The sequence below is a fragment of the Ursus maritimus genome (assembly GCF_017311325.1).
Source record: "Ursus maritimus isolate PB19 chromosome X unlocalized genomic scaffold, ASM1731132v1 scaffold_X1, whole genome shotgun sequence".
Classification (NCBI taxonomy): Eukaryota; Metazoa; Chordata; class Mammalia; order Carnivora; family Ursidae; genus Ursus; species Ursus maritimus.
In genome coordinates, this window is record NW_024423319.1 from 94,572,221 (window position 1) to 94,585,915 (window position 13,695).

A 13,695-nucleotide genomic window follows, 5' to 3' on the forward strand; every position below is an offset into this window, starting at 1 on the left:
ACACACACACACACACACACACACACACACACATTTGGATTCTTTTGGTGAATAGGAAAGTTTACATCTTTTGCCCTAATTGGTATCATTAAGCTACTACTTTTGTATAATATGCTTATTCCGTCCAATTTTTAGTTTTGCATTATGAGCAATATTGAAATTAGCTAAAATTATCTGCTCCCCATCATCTAATACAAAGCAACATATTTTTATTCACAGTTCATAGCCATAAAGCAACCTGGGAACTTACTCTATTTTATTTACGCTCTCCTCATTTCTCTACTATTTTGTGTATTTATTCTACCTATAGTGTCAGAAAGTTTCATCATTACATACTATCATCTTTTCCTTATAACCATCATTTTGATTTATGTTTATAGGTTCAAATGTAATTAATGCTTATGTTAACACTGCTCCAGTCATTTTAATTGTCTGAACTTATTTCTTTATTTGATTCTTCAGAAAGCACTTGTGAAAATAATATTCTCTGAGCTTTTATTTTTGAAGATATGTTCGCTTGCTAAGTTAGTTTCCTAGGGCTGCAATAACAAATTACCAGAAATTAGGTGGCTTAAAACAACAGAAATCTATCATCTCATAGTTCTGGAAGCCAGAAGTCTGAAATCAACATGTCAGCAGGGCTCCAGTCATTCCAAAGGCTCCAGGGCAGAATCTTCCCTTCTGGTGGCTCCTCATGTTCCTTGACTTATGGCAGCATAATGATGATCTCTGCCTCTGTCTTCACATGGCTTTTTTCATGTGTGTCTCTGTGTCTTCTTGTTTGTCTCCCTCTTTTTAAAAAGAAAAGCAGAGTGCCACATGCTGTACCTCCTTTAGATGTGTCTGGAGTCTTGGAAGCTTTCTATGTTCTCCTAAAAAATGGACCTTGAGAACTTGATTGGAGGTTCTAGCATGGGAGCATAGCTAGTTATATACCTTTGACTGAAGAACAGTCCTCCTCTATTGTAGAAGGACTTCCTCTTTGAATGAGTGCGTAGCTTCAGGAGGGATGCACATGGAGTGCTGAGGGAGGAAGGGGACACCTGCCAGCCAGATCCGCTGAATCAACACTAGCGATCAATGGGGTGACAGATGACACAGCCAGATTGCCCTCACGTCCTTGTTTGCCTCTTAGAAGAACACTTATCATTGAATTTAGGGTCCATCCTAAATTAAGTTAAAGATTTTGAGATCTTTAATTTAATAAATCTGCAGAGACCCTCTTTTCAAATAAGGTCACTTTTCCAAGCACCAGAAGTTATGACTTAGAAATATGTTTTGCCGGCCACTATTCAATCACTGCAGTCCACCTTCAGGCCCACAAACTACTTCTGTCCCATGTGCAAAATACATTCACCCCAACACCCCCCCTCAAATCTCAACCCATTATTATAACATCAAGTCCAAACCCAAAATCTCGTCTAAATATCATCAGCTCAATAGGTCCCAAAGATCATCTCCCTAATCATCTAAATCAGGTATGGGTGAGACTCTGGGTGTAATCCATTGTAGGGAAAATTCCCCTCCTTTTGCGGACCTGTGAAACTAGAAAACGAGTTGTCTGCTTCTCAAATACAACGACAGAACAGTCATTGATTAAACATGCCCATTGCCATACAGAGAAATTGGAGGCAAGAAAGGGGTCGCTGGTTCTAAACAAGTTAGAAACCCAGCAAGGCAAATTCCATCATGTTTTAAGACCTGGAAATAATCCTCTGTGACTTGAAGTTCATCCTTTGGGCCCATGGAGGATTTGCACTCTGCGTCCACCACTCTGCCTTCTGCCTCTGCACCCACATTTCTACTCTGGGAGATGGGTCCTTTTTTCGAAGGATATTACGTGTTTGTAGGTGATTAGCTCTATCAGCCTGTTTCCTGCCTGTACAGTTTTTGAAATCTGATTGCCCTCTTTCAGTTGGTCTTGTCTCTGTCCCCTTCAGTGTGAGCCAGCAATGCTTTTGCTGATCCTACAGTCTCAAAAAACATTGTGGTTCTTCCTTGTATTCTATGGGGATCTATGCCATTAGACAAGAGGATCTTCCACAAATCTTTTCTTGGTAACTCCATATTTTTTTCTGACTTCTGTTGAGATGGTTGAGTGGATCCATTAGTCACCTGCCTAGTCTCTTCACTAAAAGGTTGTCCTGGCAAACCCTAGGATCCTCTATCTCTAGTGCATGCTTTTCCATAAGTGGATTTCTTTTTTTTTTTTTTTTTTTTTTAAGATTTTATTTATTTATTCGACAGAGATAGAGACAGCCAGCGAGAGAGGGAACACAAGCAGGGGGAGCGGGAGAGGAAGAAGCAGGCTCATAGCGGAGGAGCCTGATGTGGGGCTCGATCCCATAACGCCGGGATCATGCCCTGAGCCGAAGGCAGGCGCTTAACCACTGTGCCACCCAGGCGCCCCAACCATCAGTGGATTTCTTAATTTTAGTTCATTTGCAATCTAGATAGGACAAAAACCTCCCAAATCAGCAAGTATTAGTTTGTTTTGATTAACAGTTATTTCCTCAATTTAATTCACTCCTCTCATTTTTACTATAAGTATCAAGGAGAAACCAGGCTATGCCTTCAACACTTTTCTTGTAAATCTCCTCAGCTAAATGTTTTTTTTTTCCTGCTCTGTTTTGCAAACAACAGTAGAGCACAATCCAACCAAATTTTATAACACTTTATAACAAGGATCGCCTTTCCTCCATTTTCCAGTAAATAACGCGTTCCTCATTTCCTTCTGAGACTTTATAAGAAGCACTTCCAATGTCCATATTTTCACCAACAATCTCTTCAAGGCAATGTAGGCTTTTTCTATCATGTATCTCAAAATTCTTCAAGCTTCCACTCATTACCCAGTTTCAAAGCCATTTCCGTACTTTTAGGTATTTGTTGTAGAAGCATCATACTTCCAGGTACCAAAATCTGTATTGGGTTCCTAGGGCTGCCATAAACAAAATACTACAGGCTTGGGTAGACTGAAACAACAGAACTATATTCTTTCACAGTTCTGGAGACCAGAAGTCCAAAACCAAGATATAGGAAGGGCCAGCCTCCCTCTAGAGCTCTAGAGGAGAATCCTTTTTTGCCTCTTCTAACTTCTGGTGGCTCCTAGAGTTGCTTGGCTTGTTGTAGCAAATGACAACCTCTGCCTCCACCTTCATAAAATCTCCTTTATGTGTCTCTGTATCTCTTATGAGGACATTCATTGTTGGATTTAGGGCCCAATCTTAATCCAGGATTATCTCATCTTGAGATCTTTTACTTAATTAAATTTGCAAAGACTCCATTTCCAAACAAGATCACATTTACAGGTACTGGGGGTTAGGACTTGGACCTATATTTTGGGGGCCACCATTTAACACACTACACATAGAAATATTAAAATTCTTTTGTTAACTGATTCTTTTCTTTTGAGTTTCTTTTTTTTTTTTAAGATTTTATTTATTTTTGCAGGAGAGAGAGCGAGTGAGTGCGCATGAGCAGGGGAGGGGGCATGGAGGAAGAGGGAGAAGCAGGCTCTCCGCAGTGTTGAGCATTTTGTGTCAGTTTTCCCAGATATATAGTGTATCCTTTTAGTATAGTACTTTTTTAAAACTAAAAGCTTGCTTGAATTAAAATTGTATTATATTTCTTATTTTCCTATTCCATTGCTTTAATTTTCTATTTCTTCATATTATATGTATTTCAGATTTTTTTCTTATCCTCTGTATCTGCCACTTTTTCTAGATTGAATATATCTCTCTTAATTTCTTTTTCATTTAAAAATTTTCTACTTTTAATCTTCTACATATTTTAAGGCACTTTGCATGATGCTTAGTTTTCTAATGCTTCTCCTAGTTTAGTCTTCACTTCATTTTTCGAAAAAACTATTTCCTTTCTGTCAGCTCACTTACCCACATCATTTGGTTGAGTTTTCTAGTTCTGACTTAAGCTTTTGTTTTATATTTTCTACATATTTTTAATATAAAGAAATAAAAGATTAAAGAATAACAATAGTTAAAAAGAAACATTAATTTTATTGTGCTTTTTCAAATATTACTTTGTAATTTCCATCTGTTTTGTAGCCAAAAATCTCTGGAGTTTCTTCACTTAATGCAGGAATGTAATGTTGCTTGTATCATTTGCTCTCTCTCTCTCAAAATTTGAGGAATTGAACAATGGATTTTGAAAAAATGTTGAGGCAATGAGGTCAGTGACTATTATCCTATTGTATTTAATGACTCAGAATTTCATAGAATTTAAAAAAACCTGAACAGTCGTATGTCACAATACGTACACATGTTTGTTTACAAAGAGGATGATTGAAAACCCAAACATCTTTGTCTTGTAATGCATTAGAATGACTTATTTTAGTTATCGTTTGTGAGCTTTCTGTTCTGTACCAGGCTATTTATTTACTTATTTATCTATTTAAAGTAGGCTGTATGCCCAGCATGGAGCCAGATTCGGGGCTTGAACTCACCACCCTGAGATCAAAACCTGAGCTGAGATCAAGAGTCAGACGCTCAACTGACTGAGCCACCCAGATGCCCCCTGGGCTTTTTACGTATGCCAAAACATAAGATTTTCTCAGCAAGTTATTTTATCCATTCTATAGAGGATACCTTTAAGTTTGAAAATATTAATAACTTAGCCAAGATAACACAGCAAGCAAGGGACAAAGCTCAGATTTGGTTCCAAAATCCAATCCTCTGAGCCACTCTTAGAAAGCTAGTTGCCTAGGTAATCCTCAATTCTATTACAATGATGCAAGATGCTATTTTAGAAATAATTTCTTCTTTTCTAGAGTAGTCCACCCAGCATCCTGGGGCGTTATCAAATATTTTGTACAGGTGGTGCGCTGGTCTTACTTAGCAAGGTCTGGCACCATAAGATTACAAAAGAAGTTTTATAAATATACACACTCACACTAACAAAGAGCAATTATGTAGCTGACTAACAATAAGAAATTTAATAGGCAAATTTCAGTCTTAACTGTCTAGCAGCATGTCAGCTTTACATTCAAATGCATCTTCAATCTGACCACTTCTCACCACCTCCACAGCTATCACAGTAAGTCCAAGCTACCTCCATCTCCCCTTAGTTTTCTGCACTAGCGCCCTGAGTGGCCTCACTACTTCCACTTTTGCTGCTGTACAGTTAATTATCCGCCCGACAGGCAAGGTGATCTTCAAGAACATAAAACAGATCACGTCAATCACTTTTCAAAACTCTCTAATGGCTGTTCTAATCGACAATAAAAGGAAAGTCCTTGCACTAATCTACCTTGATTATTTGTCCTTTATTGTTGATTTGTAAGAGTTCTTCATGTATTATGGATGTAAGCACTATATCAGAATTATGAATTGCAAATATTTTCCCCCATTTTCAGGTTTCTTTTCACTTTCTTTATGTCCTTTGAAGGACAAAATGTTTTAATTTTGTTTTTAATTTTGTTGAAGCCTGATTTATCTACTTTTTTCTTTTGTTGCTTATGCTTTTAGTGTCCTATCAAAAGGCTTTGCTTGGGGTGTCTGGGTGGCTCCGTGTGCTAAGCGTCTGCCTTCAGCTCAGGTCATGATCCCAGGGTCCTGGGATAGAGCCCTACATCGGGCTCCCCACTCAGCGGGAAGCCTGCTTCTCTCTCTCCCCCTTGTCTGCTTCTCCACCCCTGCTTGTGCTCCCTCTCTCTGTCAAATAAATAAAATCTTAAAAAAAAAAAAAAAAAGGCTTTGCTCAACCCAAGGTCATAAAGATTTACTCTTATATTTTCTTCTAAGATTATTATAAGTTTTGCTCTTACATTTGGTTTATGACCTCTTTTGAGTTAATTTTTGTGTATGCTGTAAGAAAAGAGGTATAACTTCATTGCTTTGCATCCAGATACCCAGTTGTCCCGGTACCATTTGTTGAAGAGACTGTTCTTTTCCTATTGAATTGTCTTGGCATAATTGTCACCATAACTGTAGAAGTTTATTTCAGGATTATCAATTCTGTTTCATTGTTCTATATGTCTAATTATGCCAGGACCTGTTACTGTAGCTTTATAATAAGTTTTGCGTTTGGGAAATGTAAATCCTCCAGCTTTCTTTTTTCTTTTTCAAGATCATTTTAGCCATTCTGCATTCCTTGAATTCCCATATTAATTTTATTATCAGCTTGTCAATTTCTGCAAAAAAGCCAATTGAGATTTTAACAAGGATTGGATTGATGCTAAAGATCAAATTTTGGAAAATTGCCATTTTAAGAGTACTGAATTTTGCTTCATGAACATGGGATGTCTTTCCATTCATTTATGTCTTCTTTAATTTCTTTTAAAACAATATTTTGTAGTCTTCAGAATATCAATTTTATAATTTTTTGTGAAGTTTATTCCAAGTATCATCCTTTTTAACATGCTATTATAAATGGAATTGTTTTCTCTTACTTTAATTTTCAAAATTTTTTGTTGTTAATATATAGAAAATCAAATAGATTTTGTATATTGATCTTGTACCCTGCAACCTGGCTAAACCGATCATATATTAACTTTAGTAGTTTTTATAAGTGGATTCCTTGTAAGTTCCTTTCATATACAAAAGTCATGTTGTCTCAAAGAAATATAACTTTACTTCTTCCTTTCAGTCTGACTATCTTTTATTTCCATTTTCTTGCTTGGAATTTGTCCTAGATAGGGAGGCAATACGATGGAATAAAATGAAGTGGTGAAGAGTCAAGATCCTTAGGGCAAAGACACTAGTCATTTACATTAATTGCAACATTTGATGTGAGTTTTCTTATGTATGGGTCTCATATTTTCTTGTTTTTTTTTTTTTCTTGGATAGTTAACATTTTGATAATGTAAGTAATTCTCATGTACTAATACCCTCCTCTCCTGTCGTCATTGTTGTTTGCTTATTTGTTTGTGTGAAGCTTGGTGGGTCTGGCTTTTGGTGAAGTCTGTTTCCCCAGCAGGATGTACCTTCTGATGCAGTTATTCAGAGGGCAGCCTTGGAAGTGCACCGCATTCACCCTGGGATAGAATAATTGCAGCAAGCTATGTGCGTTCAGCAAGGACTGTTTTTCTTTTCCTTGATTTCTCAAGCTCTCTGCTTCCAAGTTAGATCTCATAGCAGCTGTAGGCTTCATTAATTACTGGCTTTGATTTTGCTGTTGTTTCAATATTGCCCTGAGGCATAAATTGCATCACAGTCTGATCCATTACAGTCTGTCTCTTTTGCAGAGGTAACTCATTTTTTTCTTTCTTTTTCTTTCTTTCTTTCTTTTCTTTCTTTCTTTCTTTCTTCTTTCTTTCTTTTCTTTTCTTCCTTTCTTTCTTTCTTTCTTTTTCTTTTTTAGAGACAGAGCATGCCTGTGTGAGTGGCGGCGGAGTGGGCAGAGGAGAGAGGTGAGAGAGAAATGCTTAAGCAGGCTCCGACACCCAGTGTGGAGCCAACCTCAGAGGCTCAATCTCTCCAGGACCCTGAGACCTGCCAGCTGAGCTGAAATCGAAGAGTCGACTTTAACCGACTTGACCACCGAGCTGTACGGGTAATCACTGAGGCTAGTTTGTGAGGTTTGTTCCAATCCCATGATGTCCTCTTCTTAGCCATCTCCTTCCTGATTGGTCTGTGATACGATCTAGCTGATTTAAATTTAGCTTGGTGTTCTTATTCGGCAAGCCAGCTTCTTTGCAATTGATTACGCATAAAATCTCTCCATTGGCTTGGATAGCCTTGAACTATCACGTTTTGTTCAACATAAACTAGTTTCCTTAGGGAGAGCTTTAGAGCTCTCTGTTCTTAATCTGCCTGTTCCCCTGAGCAAAATCCATTACTGATCCAGAGCTAAGGGCGTAAATGTGGCCCAGTTCTCTCAGAGTGACTCCTCTGCTTCATGAAGAGTACAGTACTAGGCCGAAGACACCATCCTCTGGTCTTCTTGATTTACTTCCAGCATAGAACTTCTGCCCAAAGAGTGAGCTGGGAGTAGCGGTGGTTAGAGGTCCAATATTAGCCCAGCCTGCCAAGGCTGGAGTGAACTCTGCTAAGAAGTGGGAGGCTGGGTAAGAGAAGGGAGCTCCCTGGAGTCTCAGCCTGGTCTTTCATGGAATAGAACCTCTGCAACTCCAGGCTGTTGGGATTGAGAAATGCTGGTAACCTCTCTCTCTTGGGGAGATAACGTTGTCCTGAACTGGGGGGCTGGGAGGAGCAAGCCCCTGTGTTCCTGCTGACTGCATCTATCAAAGTGGAGTTCCACGTCACACTGAGCTGGGAGGGGGATGTAGAGGAGGCTGTGGTTCAGATCCGGGCTTTCTCACTGTACTGTTGAGATTTGTTAGTTTTTCTTGAAAAAAAAAGTATATATATATTTTTTTAATTTGATGCATGTCCTTGGGATGATTTCTGGAGACTTTAAATGGTTGCTTCAAAACTCTGTGTGTGTGTGTGTGTGTGTGTGTGTGTGTGTGTGTATGTATAGGTAATTTTCACCAGTTATGGTTTTTCACTGGAGAAAGGATCCACAAAACTCATTTCCTTATGCCAACTTTCCAGAAGTCATCCTAGAAATTCTTAATAAATTTGTGTTTTTTGTTTGTTTTTAAAAATTTTATTTATTTAAGAGAGACCGAGAGGAAACACAAGTGGGGGTGGGGAAGGGCAGAGGGAGAGGGAGAAGCAGGACCCTGGGATGCATGACCTGAGCCAAGGCAGACACTTAACCAACTGAGGCCACTCAGCCCTGAATTTGTGTTTTTTTTTTTTTATTTGAAAACCTCATGGGTCAATGGGGAGAATGTGACAGTGCTTGGAAGCCTCCACTCCAGACATCCCCACCTTTTTTTTTTTTTTTGTCACCTCTTGGCCTTCCTGGGAGAACCAAATCTCTACCTCTGATGCTCTGTGCTCCACATATCCCTCCCTCCTCATATCCATCCAGCAACCACAGTGCTGCCGCTTTTTCCTATTGGAGCATGGACCTGGCCAGAGGCACAGACAGGGAGTTGAAATCAGGTGACTGTGAACATGGCATTCTAGGACGGGACATGGCAATGCCTATCCATACCACAGGCCCTTTCCGAAGAGTCAACATGGAAATGCCAAGCTTTCAATCACCCTGGTTCAAGTAAGAACTGACTGTGTCTCATTGTGAAGGTTGAAAACCCTTTGGGTTGCTCATCTGTGACCCATGGCAAGTGAGGGCGCCCTAACGTTGCCTTCCCTGTTCTCAGAAGTCTCATTGGTTTGACTGTTGGCGGGGATGGAATAGGCAGCCAGTGGGCTGCATGCGCTCTCGACCTCAGGCCCAGGCTCCCAGGCACCTGTGACAGTTTGGCCCTTGTATGGCCAGGGTGCCCTTGCACAGGAAGGAAGTGTGACATAGCAAAAAAAAGAAAAAGAAAGAAGCAGCAGCACCTTGCACCACCACCACCACGACAGGTTGAGAGACCATGGAAAAGAAATCGTTTTCTATTCTAATACCATTAAAGAGCACTTTTTCCTGTTCGACCTCAAAGCCCCGCATTTTCATTGGCACCCAGGCCTGTAAATGATATCGTTGTGTCTGTCTTTGAACCCTTCGGCTGGCTTCTACACTTCCCTCCTTCTCGCTCACATTCCCATGGGTGAATTGGTCCTTCTAGTTATTCTGGGTCTTGGCTTAGAAGTCACTTCTTCCAAGTCTTTCTCTCCAGTTTTGATGAAGTCCTCCACGTGCTCAATATATATGGTCTCTTTCCTGATCTAATTACCTGTACATAAGTGTCTATTTTGCTCCAGTTCTATCCCATCAAAACTCCTGAGGCAGAGACGCTGCTTGTTCATTGTTGTTGTATCTCTATGTTCTCTCCAAGAGTGCCAGACTTGCATCATGTGTTTAATTCCTAGCTGTTTAATAATAGTTAAGAGATAATAGAAGACTTTCAGGGTGTGATCTCTGGGCTGGTTTTTCTGAAGAAAGAGGACAAGGAAACGAGAGGAGATAAGGTGGGGAGGGGAAGGCATTGAAGCATAAGGAGGGGCTATGCATAGCCACACCCCTATCTGGGGGCAACCAAATTGTTCACGGGACTTCAATGTAGGACACAAGCTGGTGTGCACAGAGATGCCTTGTGCATGGTGTTAATAAGATTGGACTAGCTGGAGAGAGGATAATGTGGAGCCACTGGGAAGGATTTAAGATGTGTGAGTTAGTACGGCTTGGTGAGGGTCACTCCTGAGCCCCTGGTAATGCCACGAAAGCCTAATCTCAGGCCCTCATTCAGGGAAAGATGAGGAGCTGGGTTGGAAGCCCTGGTGGGTGCTAAGGGAAGGAATAGCGATTAAAGGTGGCCCTTAGGCAGATTAGTGGATTTAGTGATGGATGGAATGTGGGTGCTGAAGGAGGAATGACTGAGAAAGTATCCCAACTCAGGTGTCTGGATGATGGAGGTGCAGTGAGTCAGGGTAGAGGCAGAGAGGGACGAGCAAGTGTGGGGTCCAGGAGCCTAATGGGGGAGAGTCAAAGGGACATGGTTATTGTGTACATTCACTGAGGTGCCTTTGGGTCCCAGCAGGAGGTGAGATGGCTTAGTCCTGACTAGACATGCATAGCAGTAGAGACCAGGAGTTCTGTTCCTCAAGTACACAATAGGAAAAATGGGCTTGGGACGTGGGTGTGCATTTTAATGCTGTTTCTATGGCGAGGAACACATGAGGAGCAAACAGCAAACTTAAATGGGATTTTGAGGGGACATAATGTATAAATTGGAGTCACAGTCTACTTATTTTGAATTTTTAGTTGACTATTAGGGTTGACAGTATTGAGGAGCAGTATAAATGAGCAGCACTTCAAATAATAATGGTGGTAAAAAATCACACTGCAGCAAGATTCTGAACAAGATGGGCTTAGAAACTCCCCCTTCACCTCTGTCCTCAACTTCCCTTCCATCTCTTCATCTTCTTCTGGATTTCTGCCTCTATAAAGGCAATCACATGCTTGAAATTGCAGTTTTTGTGTTTTTTTTTTTCTGTTTGTAGAAGCTCATGTTCATGAGAGAAAGAAAGAAATGTTTTCACGTGCCTTGTTGCAGTGAAATGATCTCCCCTGTGCCCTGGCAACATTTGAACACCGTGTTAAGCCAAGGTGACCCTGGGAGGCGGCAGGCCGCATCTTCCGCTGTGCCATCCCCGCCAGCGGCTGCGTGTGTGTGAACATCCACACCGTGCGCGCGCTACCACCGCATCACTTACTTCCCAGATCCACGGTATTCAGTTCTTTCGGTGCTGAGAGCCACTCAAACTTCAGTACTTGGCCGTGTGCTATTCCACCTGTTAGGATTTCTTTTTCCTCCTCTGCCTGGAGGCCCATCTTTCTGGCCGATCCGACCTGCGGCTCTGCAATCCAGCGGAGCTTCATGCTCACCTTGCCCTCCCTCCAGAGGCGCCCTCACCATCCTCAGGCTGACTCAGAGATGCTGGGTTTTCCTCCGCGGTGCAGCGCTGCACTGGTGGGTTTTTCTTCTGCGTGTCCTCTTTGGGCATCGTGAAGGGAGTCAGGAGCTGCTCGGCGCGCCTGGTCTTTTCTGCGTGCTAAGTGGCGTGACCCCGTGATGCTGCAGCGAGAGGCTCCTGGGTGAAGGGTAAGGAAAGCTTTCAAAGTGGCCCTGGAATGAAGGCACGGAAAGTACAAGAACAAAAAGCCAGCAGAGAACTTAATTAATGTGCTGGGGACAGTCCACTACAGTTCTACACACTTTTCAGAAAAAGAAAAGGCTCGGTTACACGAGTAAAAGCATAAATTGCCAGAATTGATGGGCCCAGTTCCCATTTTATTCCCCAGGAATAGAGTATTAAATTTCTTTGTAAGAAAAGCAGTGGGGAGCCTTATCTGCTGGTCATATTTATGCTGGGTAGATTTTTGCAGGGAGATGTTCTTATGGCTTATCATTTATCCGGTTGTTTCTTATGAGCAAGCAATTCCCACCTAACCAGGCATCGACAGCCTGGTGGTTGGCAACTGAAGATAGGGTCACATCTATAAGTCTGAGAAGGAAATGAGCTGTTTCTGTTTCCTCATAAGGCCACCAGGACATTTGCTACCAACGGGAGATCAGGGGGGTGACTGCCTACCTGGTGTGTGGTGATCAGTAAACCACGCACTAAAGTCATGAGCTTGTCTCCTCGTGGCATAAAATGACGCCTCTTTTCACAACCAGCTGTAGCCCCAATCAAGGAGGTAAAGTGACAGCCTCACTGGTAAAGCCACTTAGGATTATCAGGGGAGAAGAAGGGGGTCCCTGGGCTGCAGGAGGTTATACTTTGGGAGAAGCAGAGTTGAGAATCATAAGGCATTTGCAGATTCGGCCTGTATGGCATTGTTTTCTCAGCACAAGCTCCTGGAGGACGTTGCCGGGATGCGAAATCACCATCCACCCGCGCCGATGACCTGGGTCAAACACCTGTCGTGCAGACGTTTGCTTTTTGTAGTGCACAGTATTGTCATGCAAATCCGTCCCCTCAATGTGCAGCTCACCATTTCAGATAGAACCCCTCTGGTCAAACAAACCAAAATGCTGTGTCTGAGATTTGTGTGGGTGGGGGAGGAGAGGGAGGATCAAGATTTCTCCCACCTTCTGCTACATTCTCGTGTTTTCTTTTTAATTGCTTTAGAGTAAATGGATAATATATATATATATATATATTTTTTTTTTTTTTTTTTGAAATGAGATCTGTAAATCTCCACGTTTCACTTTAGCACCAAACCCGATGTTATAAAGAAAAATCTGTAGTTGTTCATATGAAGGGAAATTAGAATAGATACTGCATACAACATTCTATAAAATGGTTTTGTCCTTCCTGTGCAAAGAATATGTTGACCAAATGACCTGAATAGATGCCTAAATGGAAAACATCACAAAAGCAATATTCAGCCATGTATTGGATGGAAGATAGGAGGAGAAAACTATAGGATCAAGCAGTAATTTTAAACCAAGGGACTTACAGGTGAATGATCACTCAAAGAAAATGATTATGTCCAGATAGAAAACTACATATTTAACTCTGAACAAGGCTGTTTAAACTTTTCTCTTGAGGAAGTGGAATAATATATGGCTGAAAAATGATTTTGAGAACTAACCCCATGGAATAACAGTAGAATCCATCCACACCTTTCTGCCGCCTTAAGTAAACATAGGCCCAGTGGATTTGGGGACTTGCCTCCAAATCTCTATTTTTGTTTTACAAAATACTTGTTATCAACACTCAGAGCAGTCTCTTGCACTTAGAATAAAGAAAACATCCTTTCCCTTCCAGATGATGCAAGAGTAAAGGTACACTGCTTCATATCAATCAAGTGAGGATCTTCACAGAGTATCCCAGGCATTAGAAAAGCTGTGTATAGCAGCACAGGATGCATTCTGCCAAACATGAATGAACCTGCCAGCCTTCCCAAGCCTAAATATCCAAAAGCTATTCTAGCAGACATTCAGGAGCAATTAAAGTTTCTGGGGTATGGAAATACATTTTTCCCCGTTATCTTGCATGGGATGTGTGCAGTGGCAAAATCCTACTATCTCCTTCCCAGCTCCTGGCTACCCACTCCCAAGCTAAGAGAACTTCTCTGGAAAAGGCTTACATTGCCCTCAGGCCCCTTGGCCTAAGCAGCCTTTCAAGAGAGTCATCAGAAAAAGTCCACATGAGAATAGCTAAGAGCTTTTCTCATGTCCCCGGAGAACCTACCTATCACGGGTCTAAGGGTTTG